Genomic DNA, 26430 nt, shown 5'->3' with positions numbered 1-26430 from the left:
AGAATTTTCCTATTTTACGATCCATCTCGTGACTCAACTGAAATTTCACCCTTAAGTCCCACTTCTCCGGATTTTCCTTTCTCTTGAGAAAAGTACTAAACGTGTGCACTTTAACAATCAATTGCATAACGCAGTACAGAGATTGATAAGTGCACTAGAATCTTTTTCATAATTACCGAAAGCCTACGACGGTAAAAGATTTGAGAGACAGTTTGCTTACTACATACATATATGTCGAAGAATATATGGAACATCTTGTTTGAAAATTCGAATAAAACTCAGATTGAGAGATATCTTGTCAATAGACGAGAAAAAGGTTAACGAGCGTAAAGCGTGGCAGGAAACTACCGAGCGATAATTCGATGCGATTATCTGGACGATACTTTCGCGAAAGGGTGGATGAGATCGTTCGTTCTCCCTTGCGTGGCAAACGTAGGGCAAGAAAATAAATGGTCAGCCGTGATTTTCATGAGAAAAAGCGCGTAATGGTGTTAGTCGCTTAATGGCTTGCTGTTTCTCGGTCTTCGGTCATGGACGGGGTTCGTTCTATCGATCCAAGCCTCGAAACAACTAGACGCTAAGCTGCTTGCGGCTCAGTTCGAAAAGCCCCGCGCTTCTGAAAGCTTCACTGGCATACACTTTGAACGATAGTTAGAAATAGGAGAACTCAAACCGAAAGCGAATTCGAAGGATGAAACTGAAAATTTGCTAACATTCGGAGTTCGTAGAGTTCAAGGTTGGAAAACTGCTGTGATAAAAGCTCGGGATCGAAGGCTTTCACTTTTGGGAGCTTCATGTCGGAAAGCTACCGTTTCAAAGGTTTTACACCAAAAAGTTTGGCGCAGAGATTTCAGAGGTGAAAGCTCAACGTGGAAAAATATTTAGTAATTTATAAGGTTTCGTGGCGATCGGTTTTATTTCGGAAGGTTTTGAACCGTAGAAGATTTATGATGAAGATTTATGGCTCTAAAGGCTAATAGCGATATATCCTGTCCACAATAGCTAGATGATATTATTTATGTTATTTGTATGGTAGTATGAGAAAAATTAAGCTCAAATGATGATTAAACAAAAATATGTAAGCAAATAGCGACGATCTTTCAATTATCTCAACTGATTCGTTTCTTGTTGGAAAGCTCCTGATATTTGATTCAACCAAACATCGATATTCGGGAATATCGTGTTTAAAAATACAGTTATTGACTTTCTACGAGAGTTAATTTCAATTTCTTACAAACACTAACGAACGCAAATCAAGCACGATACAACACCCTAACAAAATTTTATTGTACTACAGAAAGAACATCAGACTTTAATCGACATCTTAATTCCAAATATTAACCCTGCTCTTTCCTTTCTCCAATCGGGTGCTAAATATAAGCCTCTCTTCTTTAAAAAGAAAAAGAAGCAAATCTATAAAATTTCTTACGTTTCCCCTGGAATTACAGAGTGGAGAATCACCGAGATGACTTTTGGTAGGCGAGCCGGGCTCGTAACTTTGAAAGCAACAATAATCGTTATCGCGCATCCGGCAGGGTTAATGGTTGGGCGTTTTTATGCGTCATAATCGACGCAGTGAAATGAAACATACCGTGCTAACCGAAGATTCAGAAAAAGCGTCACTGATCCCGATAAAACTCTCGCCAAGAGAGAGAAGGAAGATTTCGTTGCACGGGGGTTGCCACGTATCGGCACTGCCAGGTGCACCGTCCATTGCAGCGGAAAGCTCGTCGTTGACACGGATTTAAGAAAGCATTTTCGAAACGGTAACGCTCCCTCCTGTCGGAATTTCATTCGGATATTCGTGTCAGCGGCTCGGTCTACGTTTTACGACGCCGTTTCCGGTGGACTCTTGGTTCTTCAAGCCGAACTTTTACGAGGGTGCAATTTGTAAAAATGTGATTTTGTTCTTTCTACACGCCAACCATGGTCTCACGAGCATACGAATACTTTTCTTTTTTTACCGTCAACGAATTTCGAAGGTCAGAAGATCCTTCTCCAATCGTTATCATCCTTTTCCACTATATTTCTGCTTCATTAATTTCTATCTGACTTCTTATCCGACCAATCGTCGATCGTCGAATTATTGTCATTTCGTGAAAAAAGGATCACCTCTTTGTGCGTATATTTTACAAAGAGCAAAGCTTCTACTTTCTCATCGTTGATTTAAATTCCTCGCTCGCTGGAAAACTTTTTCGTGCTAGAACGTACATGGTGGTCGTTGCCCCAAGTTTCCAATTTCACGTTGTTGATTCTCCCGCGATAGATAATTACATTCTTGCAAATTTAACACCTACACCGCTACATATATAGCAAGGTAATTCCTCCCTTATATTTACATCCTTCCACATCCATGCAGTAATCCAACTTCAGTCGCGAGGAAGATCCTGGCGGAAAAAAATCGCGAAGACACGCATAAATGTTGAACGAGAGGGGTGGCTCCTCACTTCTCGCATGTTCAATTTCACGGTAAATATGGTTAGCCACATCAAACGAGTGGCTGGTTCTAACAAACCCGGGGTCCCCATCGGATGGCATCAAAGTGGCCGGGCCAGGTAAGCTCTCTTGCTTCTCATGGGATGCGCCACGGTAAACGAGACTCCGAGTGACGTATGTGGAGAGTCCCATTCAGAAGGCCACATCAAAAGCATCGGGAAAGCTTTAGCTTTCCAACGACGAGGAGGCCGACGTGGAGACCGTTAGCTTCGTTTTACGCAACTTTTCTCTCACGAGCGCAGGCTATTCTTACCGCCTCAGGGCTACCATCGGCCGCCATTACAGCGAAACGTGAAAATTGTCCTACGTAAATCGTCGCGTCTCGACGGAACAAGAGAAGAAAAGTCGTGGAGCTGTACAGTTTCTGAAACCTGGGCCGGTTTCATCTGTTCTGGACTAGCCAACCCCCGTAGCAGCTTGGTCCTGCGGCTCTTTTCTTCGAGCAACCACTGCGGCCTTCTTTTATTTCTACCCTCTCTTTCTCTCTTCCTCTCCCTCTTTCACCGGCGAAAATTGTGGTTCCCTTGGCCACGACTCGAGGAATTCTTGCGGTTCCCGGAGAGCTAAAAGATTTACTTAACCATCGTTCCTCCGTTTCCCGACCAAGTTCTTTTGATCGTCCAGCCTGGTCTGTTTTCCACCCCTGTACCACGAGCTTTCGCTTTGTTTTCCCTCTACGACACGGAGATTACGCCAGTGGAGTTAATAATTACGAGCCTCCGCTGGAATTTCGTGCACGGCTTTTCAGTCCGATGGTCTTTGGCCGAGCTAATTCCCGGACGTTCAAAAGTTCTCCGCGAAGAGGCCTCTTCGGGTACCGTGGACGAGTGCTTTCAATCGGACGTCCAACAATCCGATTTAGATTTTGCCGCTTGTAGTTCTATCTGAAGTTTAAAATTTTTTAACAACTCCGGTTGAGTGTCGGTATTAATTAATCTTGCTGCTATCCTTGAATTTTTACGTTTCATTCTACGTTTCACTCTTGTATTTTATATACACATTGCTATATATGTGTACATGATCGTTTACGTATTTGACAACAGACAATCAAGGACAATTGTCCACCGATCTGACGTAATATACGTGTACATTGTAGCGAGAGAAGTGACAATATGCATGCATATAGTTCTAATTCGATGGCCAGGGGAAATCGAACTGCATACGCAATTGAGTAACTAAAAAACAGAAAGATATTTTTGTTAGCTATTCTCCATGGAAATTAGACAAATTTCTATCGATAATCGGCACTGGCGTCGACCTCCCAAATAACAGAGCTGACGGAATTAATTGCATGGTCGTGGGCCAATTAAAATTCTACACTTACGAGGGTTGCACGTGCGCGATTCTCGTTCCTTCCTTTGTCGGGATAAATAAAGCAAATACGATGGCGGTTGTAGCGGGACTCGACATTTTGTCAAGTAAAACATTTATGAATAATTTTCCGCATAGCGATACAAGCTGTCGACATTCTCCCAATGTCGTTCTGTTTGTTCGTAAATATTTTTACACCTTTGTTCCCTTTTTATCGGAGGGTAGGTAATTAAAAAGGGCGCGATTACTTTTCTCTCGTACCGTTTTCGATGGCCATTACGCCACGCGCATAACGCCACTTCATGCGCTCGTGATACACGTTATCGAATTTGTTGCCGAAAACCGTATCAATTGTTCTCGCATAAATGTTCGATCTCGTTTCCGCCCTCTACTACTGTTACCTCTTTTTTTTCGCCCTATCTCTCGATTGTTGCGTCTCCTCTTCGATTTGTTTGTTCGTTTCATCCCCGGCTCTCGTAGCTTCTCGTTTTTGAAAATGGTACGCTGGACTCGCGAGAGATCCGCGCGTCCCTGCGCACTGATCGAACGATCGCGTGCAAATCGCCGGGATTTCTGGCCCCGTTTCCTGCCTCCAACCTGTGTTTCGCGATCGTTATCGCTGCATTTTTCACTCGTTAGAACGTTGTTTCGTTCTATGAACGTTTGATCATAACGTGACGAACAAATGGTAAGAAAAAAGACCATGAATATAATTGAAACTCTATTCACTGTACAGGAGCTTTTACTGTGCGTCAATCGTTTTTATTTAAAAGCTACAGTTAGTGGAAGTGAAGTTGTGTATAAATTATAACATTAAGTCGAATTATTCACACGGCGATGCACATACGCGATACGTTTGATATACGTACGACATTATGATGTTTGTATGATGGATTACAAACTGAGATATAATTCATCGTGAAAAGAGTATAAGAAACGAACAATGGAATCAACTAATAAATTCCTTCTTTATCCTTTCATTCTTTCTTCTGTTTTTCCTATTTTCTTTCTTCCTATCCTTTCGTCTTCTAGCTTCACTTTTCCTGATATAATTCGCTGTAATACCGCCTCCATACAATTTGTATTCGTTGTAAAATAATTGTCTATATACGTTTGTGAGATTCGCCCCTTGCTTATTTAATATTTTCTTCTTTGTATTTTCGTCAAATAATACTAAAATCAACGCAAACACGCAGTTGTTTTTCCAATATTAATGGTAAATACTGACAAATTCTTTTTTACAAGGGAACAGGAATTTTCCATTTCGTGTTTACCGACGTTCACGCGAGGAATGAAATGATATTTTTGTCGCTCTGTCAACCGACAATAACGAATTATAATGCATCAAACCGGCTTTTTTTCGATCTATCTCAATATGGAGAATCGAGCTGGATAACGAAAGGGGGTTGGTTTCGGCCGCGCAGAATTGACTACTGATATTTTTTCCGTTCTGATTTGCAAACACGGATCGTAACGCAAGAGCAAATTAATGTAAAATTAATATTTAATGACGTCAGCAAACATTTCCATCCAGTTTTTCCGTTTACTTTACGTTACGCGAGTCGAATACAGAATAAACAGCGGATATAGTACCGACGTCCTGTTTTGTCTTGTTTATTTCTGCTCGATTGTGATACGAATGCGTTTACGTATACGTTATAATTACTCAGATTGGAATACACGAAACACAGAATAAAATGTTTTATCGGATATATCTTTGCTCTTCGTCAGTAATTCCACCGTGAGAATAGAAGACAAGTATTTACGTTTTAATTATTAATTTCTCACGATATGAATTTTCAATTGCAGGCACTTCTCATAAGATTCATTATTTCGGGTGAGATACTATATAAATTTAATTGATTACAACGCAGATCGATATTTAATTCCGAGGATGGGATTATTCATGAATCAATCATACCCGACAATGGTAAAACTAAGTGGTAAAATAAGACATTGGAACTTTTATTGGAATATTCGATTATCAGTTTCTAGTAAATTTTGGCGATTTAATACACGCGAAGAATTAAACGTTGCCTCTTAATTGACCTACTCACAGAAGTCGAATCGATCGATCCTACATCCCCAGAATTTCCTTATTTTAACGCTAGAATTCACGATTAATGTTTGGCACAGATGTTACGAAACCATCGCAATATCTTTATGAACATAATTAAAGAAGCTTAAATTAGGTACAAATTTTATTTTACTTTATTGTACTTTAAATATATTATTATATATACTTGCATACTCCATGCAACAACTTCAAATTTTTCTCAGATTCATAAAAATCTTCAATCTGTTGATCGTCCTAGCGCGATTCAAATTTTCCTTTGTAAAATTTACTATCGTCCGAAGAACATGGACAACATGGGACATACGATCGGAGAGAATCCTGGAGAGAACCTACTAGGGACAAAAATCGAATTAATCAGCTAAGTACACTCCGCACGGGACCCATTCTTAGTAATTCCATAAAGTATTAAATGACCATCGATTTATTAGCGAGTCCTATGGCTGATTTGTGGGAACGCGTGTGTAAGCAATGCCGAATCAGCAAACATCAGAGCGTGCGAATGATTAACTAAGCTTGGCGTGGTCCGGGTGTCATGCAAATAGGCATTATGTATTCCTAGTTCATTGGGGACCGATCATTAATATTTGCGTCCCTCGGTTGCTGCCCCTCTCCCATATGTAGCTTTCAGAGGCACGTATGTTATTACCGATTGTTAATGTGCGCGGCATTATTTATACGTATGTGCGCGTACTCTGTTCTCTATCTGCGCCCTGAAATCGATACAGATAAACCCCTAACGCAGGTCGATAGCTTTGGATTAACGTAATCGATTTATCCATTTGTCGCGTACCTCTTTCCCGCGCGTCGAGATTCCAGGACGAGTCCGCGCGCAGTGGATTTTAGCCACGTCGATGATACTTTCGATCATGATTCAACGTGATTGCATGGCTAATCAAAGTCAAATTTGCGAATTTTAACGGGCAAGTTGACCGGTTTACAGATTTTACGATCGGTTAATGATATTAGGCTCAGTTGGTTTCGTTAATTTCGAAATGCAGCAGCTTGATGGTGCCAGGATATTTTATAAATTATTATGGTTTGCGATTGAATGATTCATCGAAATGTTATGATTTTCTCCTATGAAACGAAGTTTCATAGACGACGTGACGCGTTCGACGTTGATGTATTTTCACGATGGTGACAAATAAACTTTCGTATTTTATCTATAATAGAGGAAAAGGGAGGGGAACTAGAAATACGTAGATGGTTAACACCAATTGAAAATTGCAAAGGAGAAATTGAGATTTGAAATGGTTCTACAAATTGTAAAGATATTCTTAGGACATACATACATATTTGTAAAAGATAATGTCTGTTAAATGCTGATTATTCGAATAGTAAAAATGACAGACAATTAGAGTTAAAAGTGCGGATATGGAAATTTGTGAAAATGGAAAATGAGATTTAGACGGTAGTTGACTGGTCTTTGACTTTATAAAGCTTTTAGAAATTTCAAGTTTTGTCTGGTTTATGATTTAACGACATTTGATTATTCGGTTCAGATGTGCGTCGAGATACGTTTGGAGTTACAATTAGATTTCGTCTCTTGTAGAGTAACTTGAAGTTCTAATTGTAGTGTATCTCAAAGTGTCTTACTTTGACGTTTCTCTATAAATATCGCGACAATTATCTCTAGTCTCGTTAAAATAATGTCCAGTGGACTAGGACCAAGTGTTACCATCAAAATTAGATTCTGTAGCCATCCACCTCGAATCACTGCGTAACGAAAACTGTATGGGGACAGAATATATAGCTAAACTGATTCCTCAGCGAGTTCATGCAAAACGCCGGGATCTGATGCAATTTAGAGTAGCTGCTCGCGACTCGAAACTCGTACGCAAATGTTTCGGAATAATCTGTGCGCCTCTGGTATACCGTGTATCGTGATGCAACTTATCGTTCCACATGTGGTTCCGGTGCATTACGTTTCGAAACTTCCCTTCTATCTACGACCCTTTCACGGAATATTTTATATTTTACATATTCAAATTTTTTAAGTTCTGCAACATATTAACGAAAAAGTACCTAATTTTTTCGTTTGCGATATTAAACGCAACTCGAGATCCACTGAAAATCAAACTTTGGAAGTACGGATTTCCAACCGACGATATAGCGACATTTTGGATAAAAACTATTTTATTCCTTCGTATAATATTTGATCTCTTTAATAAAAATGAAACTTAAAAAAATGCAGATATTCGACTGGTCATGTAGCATAGTAAAAAGAGTTGCATACTATAAGTAAATACATAAACGCAATATATTTTAACGTTTTACAATAAATTTTGGTATTCTAGCTACGAAATACCTGTAACTATACCTGTATTAATATAATAGCTACATAACACTATTGCAGAATATAGTACATTAATAACCGAAGAAGATATATTTATCATAAATGAAATATTAATTCGAAAGATGAGAGTTCTATTAAAAAAGCACGAAATATTTACCCAGAAAATTTAACCCGATAGATCGTTGCAATTAACTCAGAAGTATCGTATCGTGTACCTAGCCTTAATAGATCACTCTTCAAGAAAGTCAAATTAGTAACAGAGTTCGTTTACTAAACACGATCATCCCCCAATTTCTAATAAAAATTCACCAAAATCCGACGTGTCCCTATTAAACTTATTACTCCTATACAATCTCAGTCATCCTCCAAGGGTGTCATTCGCTTCACGGCGCATTTGTCCCGTTAGCCGGGTGCTGTGCAATATTCGGAGCGATCGAAAAGGCGACGGAGGCAGGAACACGCGGTACCGTGTTCACGGATGATCCTCGCATCGAGCTCCGCGGCAAATGAGATTAAACCTGGACTCTGGTGTGTAACTCGAATAGACGTACGCTTGTCACCGTTGCCAATGGCGTTCCGTGTTTCGTTTGGGAAACGTCACGGTGACGTTCGCCGGGGATGCACAGAAACCGGATAAAAGTGGAAAGATTAAAATGGCCGTCGCCCGGCTTAATGAGACGGCCGGTTGTTTCGCGGCGCGGTAGTCACACAGGTAGCCGGTTCGCGGTATTAATGAAATCAATACCGACACAGGATAACGATCGGTCGTCGGTGTCGGCCTGGCTGAAATAATTCGTCTCTATTCTTTCGCGCAGCTCTCGCGCGGCCAATAAACCGGCAATTAGCGGAAATTCATTTCAACGTCGTTTGCTGAACACGGGAAAAAGAAAGTCGCCGAGCGTAACTCGTGTGTCTCACGTTGTCAGGGAGAAAAAAGGAAGAGAGGGAACGTTCTGTTCCGGTGATACGTTCCACTGATGAGTGTCTTTGGTAAAAAATCGTTGCAAAAAGATGCGGACGTGTATTCACGCTGCGCTGATGCTTCTTGAGTTGTTGCTCGGTAATCGATGTTGTCTTGGGTGTTCGTTTTTTCTCGTATACATTGCTTTAATCTTGATTCTTTTACTCGAATCCTGATATATTTGATACATTTATTGCCTTTTCAAATTGTCCTACGTAACTTTTGGTAGTGCTTGTCATCTTTACGTATTTCAATCTTTCGTACTCTTTGCAAGACTCCTTTCTATTCAAATAATACGGAAGATCAATTTCCCAATATCTAAAAAGAGAAAGGACCGCAGGGAAAGCAATTGGAAATGGAAAAGATTCAAGATTCAGCTTCAAATCTTAATACACAAACATCTTTTCGTAAAATTTTTTATAAAATCCTCTTACGTGGAGGATTTCTATGTAATTAGTGAAACACAGAGAAGACATTAAGAGTCAGATATATTAGCTTTTCTCGTGGCGTTAAATATGCCAATTAAACGCGTGCCGCAGGAAGAAAGATATTCGTAAGAGAATGGTCGCGAGTCGCGGTAGCAGCGGCTGATTAAGGCAATATTAGTAGTTGCAATTAAACCGGTAGATGCGGCTGTGTAGACGATTTTATTCGGGAGCGCGGGTCCCTGGTTGTTTTATTAAGCCATCTCCGCGAGACGTAGCGGCGCAAGCGTAACCAGCCGCGAAATATACACGCGTGTACCGCAATTTTGGACATCTGGCGGTGGTAGTAACTTAAGCGGCATAGCTTATGATAACTGAATTATATAGCTACAAAACTTCGTGTACGGTGCACGCAAAACCGTCTGTATAATTCAGAGACTGCGTGCAATTTGTAGGCATTTTCGAGGACGACGCTTAGCCCATGTCGTATGGCTTTGCCTCGCTTTTTGACATTCTGCCAATTCCTTTCCTTCCACGACCCAAACACGCTTCAAAAGGAACAAACCGAAAAAGGAAAAGAAGAATCATACGTCTTATCTCCCAATCGAATCTCAAACGAAATGATTCTATAAAGATATACCGTATTTATTCCTGTTGACTGACGAATTTTTAATTTCACGGACTCTCGGGTCGCGAACGCGCGTACGTAAAGGGAAAGCAAACATGTTCGATAGCAGCGATTACCCAAGCACCGCTATTTGTCGATTTGTACGGTATACGTTTCCGATGGCGCGCACAAACTGGTTTCTAAGCCGTTGCCAAGAGTTCCTTTGACGTTTCTTGTTACCCAGGACTCCGTCACACAAGGCGTTCGGCTAAACCTCCCACAACCGCCTCTAGACGGTCGTCGAGAGTCTAGACGTTAGGTAAAACCGAGCAGGAGATCCAAACCGTATCTACCTACACTTGTACACGCTTCCTGTATCCCCCTCCTCGTTCTCTCTCTGTCTCTCTCTTTCTCTTGTACCTCCGCTCTTGTATAGCGTGTATATATACAAGTTGTTCCCGCGTTACTAATGTATCCGTTGAGTACACTGTTAATATTTAAGCGCGCACCCGGATTCCGGTGTAGCTGGCTCCGACTCCTGCCTCCTTCGACTTGGCGAAACCCTTGAAGTTCCCAGACCTCCCTCTTCGCTCGCAACCTCTTGCTCTCCCTGTGTGTTGATCGACGCTGCCTCCTAACGCCAGGTGCTCCGCGCCGGAACGCAAACTGCATCCGGTAATTTCGGAAATTTCGATACGACATTTGCGATTAATTAATCACGCCGCGTTCGCCCGGCGGAGAAGCCGCGAGCCGAGGCCGCTTGATTGCGTCACCACCACGAAAACGCCACGCCACCGACGCCAAATCCCTCCCTCCTTTTCTGTCGCGATATATTAATCTGGGAAACAGGAGATGCCTCTGCCCGAGAATTACCCTGTCGCGTTTTCCACAGCAAGAAACGGAAGAACCGAGCTTTGCGGCTGACAACCGTGTCAGTTTGCCTGTACAGGGAAGGCACATCGGTTTCCGAGGTCGAGTCTGCGGGACAGCGGAAAGGGCGAGTCGTCCGACTCGAGGGGGATGCCGAGTAATTCGGCCAGGTCTCCGGTTTTCAAGCTGATGGAGTTTTGATGCTGTTTGGGGATACTTGATTCGATTAACGTTCGTCGTGAGCTCGGGTCGGTTTGATGCTGAGTCGTGACCAGATCTTGGAAAGGGGGATGTTATGGTTAAATATTTGGATTGTATAGGATTACGTGGTTGTACGTGAAAAGTGGCTTTTTCATTATTTCTAATTAGATGCTTTTTACAATAGCAGGGTTGAAAGTTAATAAAGAGAAGTGAATTTTGGGTCGGTTGAACGTAGAGCGTTGGTGGTATCATGTTATGATTAAATATTTGAGTTGTACAGTATCAAGAGAAGACGATAATATTTTAAGAGAGATTATATGAAAAATAATCCACGACAAACAGAAAGAGGGGCAATATTTCAAATGAAACCTCGTAAAGCTATTCTATGATTATTCGTCACGTAGCGAAAGTTGGAAAAATAAAGATGAATAAATGGGTTCTGCGTGTAAGCGACACGCGGAAGACGAATGGAGATAGCCACATCCTTTCAAACACATACCTGAGTAACTTTTCAACGCGTAAATAGTTTCAGAATAAAGAAATTATAAAGGAGAAGCCCGAACAATTCCTTAATCGTATTATTTTAATTGAATTATTTCAATAATTAAATTAACGACGTTGCGTATGCATCAACCTATTTAATTGAAATATCTATAGATCGTAGTAATGTAAATCTAGTCTCGGATTGGCAAAATTTGATTGAGATTTCGATGTAACAATAAAACAGTAACAATGGAAATGTAATATCAAAATGTAAGTTCCATCGGGATTATTGAATGGTCTGCAGCCGCCTCGGATTTGCACCATAAGCGACTCTGCTGTAAGCCATACGGCGCCAATTTCACGAATTCATATTTGGTACATATGTAAGTACATATGTATGTATTAGATAGAACGTTTCGTCGAAGCCAATCTGTACCACTTCGTAAAATTTCTATGTTGCGTTAATAAAAGATGGTATTTATTCTACTTAGAACCGGGCTACTGTTCCTTCAAATGTTGTTCCTTTCTACTCTTCTCACCTCTTCTCGTCTTTTTCTACAAAAAGGTCACGTTTCAAACTTTCTCTTACTATCATAATTTTCATGTTTAAATATTTTACACTATATACATGTGTCCTTATATTAATATTGCCATTAGAACTATGAAAACTCTATTTGGAATTTAGGCTATTTTATTACAATGATCGGTATCACTGCCGTGAACATGATTTGCTCGCTATGGTCGTAATTCTTGATTTTGATTGAATTATTTTTTATAGAATACTACAATATAGCTTGCAGAGAAATATCTGTATATAATGTAAATTTACTTTGTAACTTAATGTTAAAAGCAGAAAATAATTTACTTTTCTTTTCTATATCTTGTATCTATATCTCAGAGTAAAATATCAATTCTTTCTTTCGATTTCAGTCGTAACATTTATTTGATATCGTTAATACAAAGCATACAGGTTGTGCGATGCGTGTAAAGAATGGTTATGGTTTGAGGGAATGAAAAGCGATTACGGAAAATCACAAATCTCTGTGAAAATTCACCGTGATTAAAAACGAACGTGATCATTCGTGATTCGTAAATAGCATCTCGTTGCGTTGCCTCTAATTTTAATTATACGTAATATATGCGGAGCAAGTTTCCACAAGTGTTCGAATATTTTATTCTAATTTTATTATTTTATATTTCTAATTTTATATATATTTTATATTTCTAATTTTAATAATACACAAGTGTTCGAATATTTTATTCTAATTTTACTATTTTATATTTCTAATTTTATATATATTTTATATTTCTAATTTTATATATATTTTATATTTCTAATTTTAATAATACACAAGTGTTCGAATATTTTATTCTAATTTTATTATTTTATATTTCTAATTTTATATATATTTTATATTTCTAATTTTATATATATTTTATATTTCTAATTTTAATAATACACAAGTGTTCGAATATTTTATTCTAATTTTATTATTTTATATTTCTAATTTTAATAATACACAAGTGTTCGAATATTTTATTCTAATTTTATTATTTTATATTTCTAACTCTAATAATACGTAATATATACGGAGTAAGTTTCCACAAGTGTTCGAATATTTTTCCGATGAAACCACAAAATATCCATTTGTACGATTCAACACTAGCATCATCTGCACTCAAAATTGCCTGTACCGTCTTTCCAAACGACTTCGCAACTTGCTTGTCTGTAGACAGAAGCTCGATTCGATAGTTCCCACGAACCAGATTGGTAGAGTTTTAATAACCGCGACATTGGCGCGAAAGTTTCGCGTACAGCGAATGGACAAAGGTGTGGAACAAAGCGAAGAAACGGATCAGACGTGCTTATTCGCGTACTCAGGTTGCGCGAGTAAGAACCTGGCGATATTCGCGAAATTGAAACGCGCGGGTCGCAGATTGCAACATCTGGTTTTTCCGTGTCGCGAGAGGACAAATTGCGCGCGACCCAGAAAACCTCGCGAAACACAAAGACGCATCTGCATGTGCATACAGATCGAAACACAAAAAAATTTCGACCGAAAGCTTCGATAATTGCGTTACAATACATGTTCTGCGATGAAATTATGTGACCGGAATTCGAACAGGAATTTTTCGTTTCATTTGAGATCGATGGAAATTTACGAGAGAAATTTTTGGCATTCGTTTAGATTTAATTACACGCAGCGCTTTTATTCGAGGAACTGATCGCTAAAATTTATATGCAAATATGGAGCTGCTGTTTTAAATCTTTCATCTATTAACTTGGCGCGTATGAAATGTTTATTTTAAATGAAATTTTTGTTGCGCATCGTTTCTTTAAAATATTGGCCGTTTAATCGGACTAATTCTCACGCGATTCAATATACCTTCTCGACGATTAATTACTTCCGTTATCTCAAATTAATAAGAGTCATTGGTTCTTGGAACGCAGCTGTGGCGGTTTCATTCTAAATATTTTTCCACATTTTTATTATAAAGATTTCTCAAATGAAATACACGCGATTTATATCCAATTTTTCTTCTTTGATGTTACATCTTTTATGTGTTTGTAATCGATTCAATCGAACAAAATTAAATGAACAGTATTATCGCATCAAATTGAAACTTCGGAGAAACATTTCATACGCACGAACCTAATAATCAGTTAGGATTAAACAATGCTGCTTTACGCTTTTACCCGTGTCAGGATAAATTTTATGTGAAATAGAACCGCAGACGGTTTTCAACAATAACAAGTGGAAAATTAATTACTCGAATATTTCAATAATCATCTCGCGCAGGTGTTTAAAATGTTGGATCAGCAAATAGACCATTAGGAACGAGTATACATATAATTATACTGGAAATGCAAAACGAATAACATGAATAATCATCGTGAAACGAGTTCTGAATAATCATTCGCCGACCATGGAAATAATACAGGTATATTCCAGCCTCAGGAAAGGCACGGGATAAGCCAGCTCTGACCCAGGTACTTTCAGTCATTCGTTAACTGCAAGTATTCCAGCCCAGAAATGAAATTTCCCAGAATTTTCGAAACGACAGAGCTCCTTTCTTTCACCGTAGATAGCTGAATTCGCGCCTTCTAGTTTTTCAATCTCACTTCTTCTTTTTTTTTTTCTCCAGAAAGTGCAAACTCGATTACGGTGTTTCTTGATGAACGAGAAAACCTTACTACGGCACCAGAGTTTACCATTGCGCGACGAGTAACGTAGAGATTGTTTCTAGTTCTTTTAATTTTTACGCAACTTTTCTACCATTTACTACATTTTGCTTTGTTTTTTTAAAGATATACGAATGTTCACCGAGGCGAGAGAAAATTGCAGAGAAATTAAAAACGATACGATAGCAGAGGGAATCGGAGGACGAAAGCGTCTGAGCGAAACTAGCACTCTGATTCCTCGAGGCGCTTTCGAATCGAGCGTCCACTACGTCGAAATACATGGCGTTGTTAAAATTCCTCAGCATTCAGGGTTCAATCGCGCTTCAACGTTTTATAATTGAATTCTACTGCCTTCTTCGAGTTTCGTGGAATGTCCCGATCGCGAGTTCCTAGCCTAACTGTTTCTCCCCTTTGCCTGATAATCTCAAGCTGATCCAGATCTTCAAAACTTCGTTGTTTCCGTGCGACTCGCCCTCGGAAGAAAGTTGAAACGCCCTGCATAAAAGATATCTGCGCGTACGGCGAACGTCGTGGAATGCTTCGCGAATACCTGACCAATTATCGTGGCATGCATTTTTCAACGACGAGTTCTTTGCCGTGCTTTTTACCTCGACGAGAGATTGTTCAGCGATACGCCTGGCTAACGTATTGTATATCATTTTTTATGGCTCTCGTAGGTCTTTGAGGAATATTTTTTGTAGGTATCACTATACAGAGACATTAAATGTATCGTAAATCTTATCCTTAGTAGTAAATTTATATAGGATATATTTTTTAAGATTCGACTTTAAGGCTACCGCATTATTCAAAACGATTAAAGAATCGTTTATTACATTATTTCGATTTTTATACCCATCCTTTTTGTAGCTCAATATGACTGACCCGTAGGAATTCATAGCACAATATAGGAGTTTTTCATTGATATGATAGAAGAATTTTTTCCTTCGAAGAATTTTTTAATTATTCTGAACGCTAAAATACGTGTATTTTGAATAAACAAAAAAGATACGTGATGCCTAGTTGATAAAACGAAACGTATAGATCGCGCTTCTCTTATAAAAGTAAAGAATATTCCATAAAGAAACCAAATTTGACGCGTCATTCACGTTACTGACAAAGAACCGAGCCAATTTCTCCATTCTTTGCTATAAAGGATTCGTTGGATACTTTTCCTTGCGTGTATTCGTAAAACGGTTTACATCTCGTCGTGTGCTTGGTAGCCAACTCAATCGACGAGTTAAACGAAATCCAATAAGTATCTCTCTTCCATACGCGATTGCTTCTCGTTAAGAATTCGCCTGGTCAATTCCTCGTTAAAATAACATTACAAAGAAATTCGCCACGCTACAGAGCAAGCCGAACATTTGGCCTCGTCTCGTCAGAGTCGAAAGGGTGAATTAATTAGGAAATTCAGCGTTTCATAACTTACGATCGGACAGGACTCGAACGGTGAAAGGGTCTTCAAGCTCTCCTCGAGTGCCTATTGAACCGCCGCCGCCGCGACCAGCACTCCTCAAACACTTCAACTCCGAGAGGCAATATCTCGTAATTGGACTATCATAATGGTGTGCTCGATGGACCCGGCGAAGAAACGTTTCCAAATTAAAACACCTCTATTCGGAACGTATCGCGCCTTTTCCAGAGACTTTGTGGATTTCGATGAATTCTTGGATATTTTCTTCCTGGATATTTGAGATTGGAATTTCCCCTTTTCTTGTCTCGTTCTATTCCGATTCGTTTTATTTGCAATTTTATGGACAATTGGAAAATCTCGATAATTTGTTATAGTCGTGTCGCGGAGATTGTTTAGTACCTTAAAAGCGGCTGAGGGATTTCACGGATTTTGTTGGATTTGTAGATGTCTTATCCGTGCTTAGAATTGGAATTTCTTGCTTTTAGTTTTGACGGGAATTACAAGATTGCGAAGAGTATTTTAAAAGTATCGTAGATGCAATTGTGGAACTTTTTTGTCGCACGTGCTTGGATTTCGGATTTTTCCAGACTTGCCGGATCTTGTCGGATCTCTGGCTATTGTCGTGTCTAATTTAAAATTACAATTTCTTTCGCAATTTTCAATTCTATTAACATTCGAAAAATCAAGATAATCCATACTTTAGATATACTACGTAACTAGATAACGTTTAACTATATACTAAATATAATACTTTAATATTAAATATATTATGTTTTAATGTTTTAATTGAATGTTTTACCCACAGCCAGAACTAAAATTCTCTCGTTCTCTTTCATTTTTATAAAAAGAGAAAATCGATAAATATACACGTATAATAACTCCAGAAATTCTCTAGTGTATTAAATACCATCGGGAAAATGGCTTTTAAAGTTTCATCATGGATTGCATTAAGCTTTAAATCCTGCGATTTTTGGCCGCAGCCCTGAAAGAACGCTTACGTCAACGCTTTCTCTCGTTAATGTCGCTAATTAAATCTGGCGCGGCCGTTGCGTCCCGTTGCAATCCGATTTCGATCGCGGACGCGTAAGAATTACACAGCGGCTTCTGTGTCTGTTACGAATAACAATGTATCGTTACGATTAATTACCCGGATTCAGTTCATTAGGACACCGGCGTGTTTCGCATATGCTTTAATTAATGCAATTTACTTGCCAGAATCCAAAGGGGCAGACAGAGACGGGGTGATGATGGCCAGATAGAGGGGAGTGGAGGGTGGAAGTGGCCGCTACAAAAGGAGTTTCATCCAATTACGATTTCGTTCCACCGTTCATCAGGGAATTCTTTCGTTCCATCTGCAACAATTGTGAAAAATACATTTCATGTAGCCCTTGTGCCTTTAAAGTGGTCAAACTTTGTATTTCTAATAATTTCTTTCAATCAGAGTTCTAATTAACAAAGTAATTCGTTTCTTTCCGACCTTCTAATTTTAATCATTCTTAATTAGTCTTACTAAAATAAAAGTTTATAGAGCAACAGAAAATTTAGAGGTTCGCAGCACTGCACAAACTTCATCAAACCTTATAATGTTACAACTCCAATGCCGTCCTCAGCTCCTATTCCTGTCCACTCAAACTCGCCCTTAAATTTATTATTTCCTCTGGTCTCTAGGTCACATTTTCCTTTTCCTTCCACTAGTTAACTTTCATCAAATCTCATAGTTTCACGACTTGAAGATTACCCACAACATCCACCCTTGGCCATTCATCCCCAAAACCATCAACTCGTCCATTCCGATTCAACATTCATTCACCTTTTTCTTGCTCTATATCATATAAGCTCTGTCAAAACTCGGAAACTTTGGGCTATACAATTATTCCGAACAATCACCTTCGCCTGCACAAACCTACCTTCAAACCTATCGTTTCCTTGAGTTGCCCACTTTCTTCCAACGTATGCCAAACTTTATCAAAGCGCAAAACTTCCTTCAGCACCAAAATCATTCTCAACGACCACTCTCGCCTACTTAAAGTTCAACATTTTCTCGATTCCGGCTCTCAATCACCTCCTTCACCACCCTACCTTCTCCTACCTTCCAATCTGTAACGAAAGGAGGCACCAATCTTGGCGAATTCTTTCCACGAACGGAAACGACGCGCCCGTGGGAGCAGCTGCCCGGAAACAGCGTCTATCCGCGAGCTTCTGATTGGTGCATGTTACACCTGTGCCATCGTGTGCATGTGCACACGTAATATTTAACGCGCGCGCGTACTCCCGTGTCTACGACAATGGGGCTTGGCAAACAGCTTTTCACGCTGGTTTCCTCTCGCTCGGGCACATTAAGCGCACCCGTGTAAATTTCGTGTACACCTGATTGTTCGCGTGTTAACGCGGCCCAGAGCCGTATGCATATATATATATACAAATACACATATATGTATACATATATATATATGTAACGCGGGAATCGAGCGGAACGTATGTACCAAGCCCGGGGAACATCCATGACAATCGCAGTTCGCTTAAGAGCGACGTCGACGAGCGGCACACGGTGGCGCGTACGCAAGCGTACAACCGAGTTTCCGGTTATTCGGATTATATTCGAAGACGTAACGATTGACGCGACGATCTCGACCAGAAGAAGGAAGCTCGAGCGAGCTGCGTGTCTCAAAAACGAAATTTAACCCTTTCTTTCCGGGACCGTTGTTTTGGAAGGAAACTATAGACGCAGATAATATTAATAACATATAACGACGAATAACAATAAAATTGTGGATTTTTATGCACCTATGTGAAATTTAAAGCCGCACGAAGAAGATAGAATGCACACAATAGAAGAAGGAAATGTTCAAAGTAGGATACGAAATGTCAATAATATAACAATTTAGTAATTAGAATTTCTATGCATTTATGTAGATGAAATTTACGTGACAATGTAAAAATGCACAGAATTCGTACGAATATATAGAGAATAAGCAGATTACTGGTCTTAATCTTGAATACGTGAAACGAATTTTTATTTAAGTTTTACCTTTTCAGTTGCGTCCATAAAAATATAAATTTGTATAAGAATCCACGGTGCGTTGGAATTGTTGTAGAATATTTTTCGACCCATCCAGGACTTCTAATAATTTTGAAGTGTCGTTGTAACGGTTCTCTCACAATGACCATCGTAATTAGCAGTTCTTATAATTTACATCCTCGAGTGTTGTTTCTGCACGTTGGTGGAATTCTAATTTGCAAGGGTTCATTGTTTCGTTTGGGGCGCAGAATTCTTGTAATTCACAGGGTTGCAAGGCGTTAATTTCTCGATTTTGCCTGGCTGACAAATTTTCTGCCCTAGTTTGGCTTGCTTCACCGTGAACAGCGGCTAATTTCGTCTTAACCGCGAGTCTGCTTTGGGAGTTCTATTTCTGTTTTGGAGTTCAACGAAGAGTTTCGGACGTTCTTCGGATTTGGCATGAACAAGTTTTAAAGAAGTCGACGGCAATTAGTTTCAAACGTAATTTCCACGCTTATGATACAATCTTTGTCGATATCTTAACAAGTTTCGTGGTTCTACGTAGAAAACTTGTGTTTCCGCGTTATCAAGAAAGACAAGGGGACAGAAGTTCTACTCGAACCTGATTGATTTTCTTCTACCAACGATGGCGACCGAGTTTTATCGTAATGATAAAGTAGATTTCAGAAACTATCCCTTGTTACAGATCCTAGTGATTTTAGTTTTGCACCAGATACTTCGCGGAGAGCGAACTTGATAGGAAAGAAATGAATTTCCTTACATTAAAGAAGATTCTTATTGATTGCGATCGATCGTTATTTAAAAACTTTCTAATTTTGCCATTAACCATATTTGACAAAGATTTTATGAAATCCGCTAGACATTCTTACATAGAACTGCAGAATATTTTAATCTCGAATCCTTTGAAAACTACAGTTCATTCCTCTCTAAAGAAATACCCGTCTTCGATCTTCTCTTTATTTCAGAAGATTGTTTTATTCGATTCGCATAATCTCCCTCCAAGGATTTCCTTCTTCATGCTCTGTAATGAATTTTGTAGAAGATAAAATATATCTTTCCATGAAGATTGGAAATTCTCTTATATGAAAAAATCATCTATTGTTTCTTAAAAATCTTTTAACTTTTGCTATTAATCATATTTGATAAATATTTTTGCTCTTTTCTCGATTTTCTGATAAGTATCTTTGAATAAAATTTCCGAATCCTTTAAAAATATCCCATTTCTTCCAATTCTCTAAAAAAAACATTTGTCCTCGGTATTTCTATTTTAAAAAATTATTTTATTCGATTGTCCCTCTAAGAACCTCATCTCCATCCTCTGTAGCAATCGATCGTGGTGAACGTGAAAGAGAAACCGCCTCGATTTATCCCAGAATTTGTCTTAATCACCGGTAGTGAGCTGCCCCGCGAAGAATACAAAATGCAGCCGAGAGACGAGGTGCTCCATGATCATGTAAATAAGGTACGAAAATGTAGTTTATGCTACGTAGCCGAGACCCAGTTTCGTGTTTCCGGGAAAAACGGTAATGGATAGGGACGAGGGCGGACAAAGCGGAGGACGAAAAGAAGGGATTGCTGCGCCAAGAATACGTACAGCTTCCGGAATATTTCCTATTAGAACAAAGGAGCGGAATACAATTTGCCAGGCTGCATCGTCTACTGCAAATGTATAATGACTTTGGGAATCGACGGACGAGTCCCGCGAAACTTCGTTCGGTGTCTCTCGTTCTGGTTTCATAATCGCAAGACGGTATACGAGAGATCGTTCGTTTCGCTGTGGATCGCCTCGATAATTGTCCCGGCAATTACACACTTTACAATCTCTCTCGTCGTTGTCATCGTCGTCATCGTCGTCGTCATCGTCGTTGTAGTCGTCGTCGTTGTCCTGGATGCTTCGCGACTGCATCAGCGCAGCAAGATAAGCTTCCCCTTTCCACCTCTTTGGAGCGTGGCATGGAAATTATGCGACATAATGAAATTCATCGATCGAAAGGCAATTTTGCGCGATGCCAGCGTACTCCAAGTCACTGGTATTATTTATCGGGGACCCGTTATCGCTAATTGCGGCCGATATTTTAAACAGAATGTGAAGCACGCCCGAGCATTACCAGACGTGCACGAGGTTTATCGTGAAACTGGATTTGGCTCGGCTGGTTTGGCTCTCTTTTCGCTATGGTATTGTGCCGTTTAATTATTTATAGGCGGGGTACTTCAAGTTCTAATTGGGCAGCGAACCACTTGCTGAATCTTGATAGGATTCAGCAACCATTGTTACGCTGCAGATGTAAGGGAATAATAGCGGATCGTAGACAGGTACTCGAAGACCGTGAGCTCTTCCTATATCAGATTCCAATCTTCCATCGAACGATCTTCCGCCGGTTGCCGTTTTTAGGCGGTATGTTACGCTCTTTGATATCGAGTAGTTGCGAGAATGTTCTGATATTGTATTATATAAAATTGTAACTTTAATATATCAGTGAAAATTTATCTTCTATTAACTACATCTGTTGTAACAGCGTTTCATTCACGGATAGAAATATCAATCTAAAAATCACTTTCGACTCAAATTAAACGCACAATAAAAATCTTCTTACAAACAGTTTAATCAGAACTAATACTTGTCGTAATACTTTTCGCGTCGATATACGAAACAGTCTTATTTTTAAAAGCAACACGATAAAGTTTGCTTGCGAACTTTTGCCAATCACTGTACACTTGACTTATGGTTCGCTTTCTTCAAATAACGATGGCAAAGCCAGTAACCAGCCAACGAACTCGTTGACGCGAGTTAATCGGCGCGTCGCCGCTAAAAACAATCAGCCACGAGATCGAGTTAAATATAAAGTAACGCGAACGAAATAATAAACAGGACGCGCCAGAAATTGCGACGCATTTTAATGTTTAATTGGCAAACGTGCGCCGATTAAAAACGACCGGTCGCTGATTACCAGCGATGGGAAAAGGTGGAAGTGGAGGGAAGGGATCTTTTCAATCGAGTTAACGAGGGGATGCGATGCGATCGCGACCGATTTCCCTCAGTCTCGCCTACCCGGTTTTCTCTATTAATATACTAATGAATTGTATCCATGGTAATTCGCTTTTGTCCTCTGGCAGCTGGACCATGGACTGTAGGTCGACTTTTCTGCTTCGACGTTGGGAACCTGCCGCATTTATTTCGTATATTTAGATTATAATTAAAGAGAACTTTGATTAGATCCTACTAGAGATCTCCATCTAAATCTTGTCTAGATTAATCAATCTCAGATTAAGAAATCTTAACTTTGAATTTGTATTGGGTTGGTAACTAAGTGATTGCGGATGTTGTTATTAGCTGGTATTGACAAAAGCCGCAATCACTTAGTTGTCAACACAATAAATCTAAATACCACTTCTAAGTAGCTTTACCTGATTTCTAAGTTTCAAGATATCATTTGTTAATGCCATCGTTATATTTCTAACAGGGAAATTACGTTGCACGAATCATTAAGAATATAGACTTACCAAATTCTATAGCATCATCGTAATGACATCGCATAGCTCGTTTGGATGCCGGCAGTAACTTAGAAATAGTTACGGCTTCGTAAAGCTAGTTATACATGTTTCCCAAGATCGAGTAGTTGAAATTGGAAGCGGAACCTGCGTGGTTCGATTAAAATTTAAGCGGATCTACCGGTTCGAGAAGTTCGTCCGGATGTTTGCGTGAGTATACTGTTGATTAACAAGATCAAAGATATCGTGTCGAGATGTAAATGACGTAGTTATAACGTACATGATTTATGTACATATTGATAGCTTCCAGTTTGTTTTTCCCGCAATTAGCTCCTCTGCAAACTAAAATCTAATCAACATAAATTATCAAGACTATATCCTGTACATTGTGTCACGGTACACTTTTATATCGTTCGAAGAATTATCGATTAAATTCCCGGAATTTATTTTCTCATTTTTACGTAATCTACACGAGGCTCTATACATTTCATTTTTAAATGATAAAGTACCATTAAATGATCCGAAATTTAATATACCTCTAATTAATTAGCAAATGCTGTAATAAATATTTACTACGATGCGCAAATACTTTTTATAGCCACTGTGTGAAGCGAATGACATAATATTTGCGATAAAATAATTAAGAAATAAAAGCAGTGGAAATTCGATTCACATTCGATGTATACTAAATCTGTAAATTTTATTTCAATTTATATTAGTTATGCAATTATTTATATTAAATATAAATATAAGCTACCATCCTGATACTTATTGCCAGCAGTGTATATCGCAAACGATTTCTTCACGTGTCGGCGATGCTCGTCACCACGGAAACCATATATTACCCGTGGACCGATGGCAATTTGTACAGTTGATTTTCCAAGTCAACGAGCAATCAGGAAGCTGACACACAACTCCCGCCGCATTGTCGCGTGAAGATTGCTTTTTCATTTCGTTGGTCGTTTATTTTTTCGTCGATCAACGAGCCCCGGGAATGTAAATTAATCCGGTATTGCATATGAGATGCGCGGATGTGCGGGCATATCGGGTCCGTATTGAATTCCGTGATTGGAAACAGGTATTACGCGTCGCTCGTGAAGGGTGGAAAACCGGCGTTGGGGGTGGAAAAAAAAAGGATTGGGGCGAAGGGGGCAGGAGGGTCTGTGGCTCGTTTCTGGCCGTCGCTTTTCCCCGGTCTGTTATCGAAGGCGTTTCGTCGAGGAGCGAAAATAGGGGAGCGCTTTTAGCCTTCACTGATTTGAAAATGTATCCTCGTCTCTGTCTCTTTCGTTTCTCCTCGTGGAAAATTGTACGCGCGATATCGTGTTCAAACTCTGCTTCGACTTTTATCCTGCCTCTCTTTTTTCTTTTTTCTGTCTAGTAGATAATTATAGAGAAGCAGTCTTCGATACACCGAGGCTGAATATGTAGTAGCTCTCGTGATGTAGCGAGCTTCTAAATTAAAACGTCCGGAACTGATTGATGCAGTGACATCCAGCATCGTTCGCGATACTCTATCCGTTTCTATGGAGACTGAATCAAAACTGAGTTATACTTTACGCCAGTCTTTTAGACATTTTTATTCGCCCGTTCAAATATTCGATATTTTAGGCGTTCGCGAGATCTATGTATTATTCCGATCTGTTTATTAATTTCAGGCAGATCGAACGATCCAACGTTTGAAATAATTCGTGCAGACGCGTAATTATAAGCTAGAATTCGAAATTCAGGATCTCTTTCTGATACACATATGCTTACGTATGTTACTAAAAAATTAATTAGGGCGCAAAGATACAGTCGAGTTAAGCGTCATCGTCACGGATCGCGGAATGATGAACAACCTGCATTTTTTACAAGACCCTAATTAATTCTTATGACTTCGGTTCCTCGAGTGCCTGCTCGAAGCTTCCCAATTAACCATCCCTAGGCCGACTACCATGAACGTCTATTTTGTATAGTTGGTCTCAGTCATCGTAGAATTTTTAGAATAATATCTCGCAGCGCACGTAATGTTTTCCAAACTATCCTCCACGTTATACGATATGTTTGCCCAACAACTAAGTACTGTATTATATATGTCGGGACGTCCTTGGGAAACGGGGCGTGTAATGAGTCTTGCTGCGAGTTGTCCATATTTTATTTATGGGAATGTATTACAAAAGTTAACAAGTGATATCGATGATTGAGTGATCGATGACGATGAATTTAGGTTCGATAACGAATACACGGTCAACGGGATGAAAAGTGTGATTTTGAACTTGACACACGTGTTCCCTGTACTAGTCGAACTTATCGAACTGCCCTTATATTTTCCTCTCCGTATTTCTCAGGTCAATCCCTGTTTTTAAGGAGAGTTATTTAATTACTTTATACCTCTGTTAGGTACACGTCCCTCTCGTGATCGTGGCTACGTTCAGTGACCAATTATGTCACTTTGAGCCGAAGCCCACTGTCATAAATCTCGGATAATCATAATTGATCTAACTCATAAACAGCTATTTCTCAGTTTTATTATTTAAGTACTGCTATAATAAAAATTCTGGACTAAAGTATTGGGGACTTTCCCAAACATTCCGAAAGAAAGGCTCCGGTGTCCTTTCATCTTCGACATATATATATAAGATTAAAAGAATTCTACGAATGGAGCTCTATAGTATAGTAACAATTTTAATCGTTTGAGCGTCGATTTTGTATTAGTGGAACAGCAACGTACGATCTATCGTCGAGATTTCTCTTTCTTTTCTCTTTAACATTTTTATTAAATCATCTTAAAGCAGAACGATCCTAGGTAACGGCGCGCGAAATAAACTGCGCGAAACGTAATTTGTGCTCGTTGTTTACGAACAATAATTCACGACGCATGCTGTTTCGTTCGCAACAATTAAACGAATACCGTGTTTTCACCCGTTTCAACGTAACGGTTCGCGTGCGTTCTGCCCCCTCTCGTCTCTTTTTTCTCCTTTTTTCCCGCTCGTTTCTTTTTCCCATCCCCGTTCTCGTTTTCTGCACGGTGCTCGCGCGCGATCGCGCTTTTATTGGAAAGCCGCAACAGATATTTTCGCTGCGTGCGAATAACAGCATATGGCGGGGCCAATTTTCCGGCAACTTGGTCGGCTGTAAATTCAGCTGATCCTGGAGAACCAGTGCCGGACAGCAATTACATTTTTCATGAAAATTAAAACGCCGTTCACGTTGGAATTCGTAATAGGCTGCTTAATGGTCGCGTTAAATTTCAACCTCGGACCAAGTGGAACGAACGCGATAGCTGACCTTTACTTTCGATTCGAGTAACCATCGCATTTGTTCTCCGAACAGAACGAAATAATATGTCGAAAAAATGTTGTTTCGATTGGCAGAATTTTTCTAAATTTCCGTAGACGAGTTGAAGCTTTAATTCAACTTGGGAAGAGTACAAAATCAATTCCAATAGCTGTCTGTGCGTTTATGGAAAATTTTAAATACAGAATGCACGACGTAATACGCCAAAGTATATTAAAATATACAAAGTAACGTATTGGTTGTAATATTTAATAGATGAGCGAATCTCCGCTTAGTATTCTTTTAACTACGCCCATGAAAATATGAAATTGCGCCAAC

At 39.5% G+C, this 26430-nt stretch overlaps 1 long non-coding RNA gene across 1 annotated transcript in view; it reads right to left on the bottom strand.

Moving 5' to 3' along the window:
* Positions 1 to 17510: 17510 nt before the first annotated feature.
* The window catches only part of LOC132909218 (uncharacterized), a 224767-nt gene continuing 215847 nt past the window's right edge, over positions 17511 to 26430 (bottom strand). Inside the window, exon 5 of the long non-coding RNA XR_009658508.1 lies at positions 17511 to 17677. This is a non-coding gene — a long non-coding RNA (uncharacterized LOC132909218). The remainder of the gene's footprint in view (positions 17678 to 26430) is intronic.

Source organism: Bombus pascuorum, chromosome 7 (assembly GCF_905332965.1).
Source record: "Bombus pascuorum chromosome 7, iyBomPasc1.1, whole genome shotgun sequence".
In the NCBI taxonomy this organism is placed as follows: Eukaryota; Metazoa; Arthropoda; class Insecta; order Hymenoptera; family Apidae; genus Bombus; species Bombus pascuorum.
Note: the sequence above shows the minus strand (reverse complement) of the source record. Positions and strands in the feature narration are given on the sequence as shown.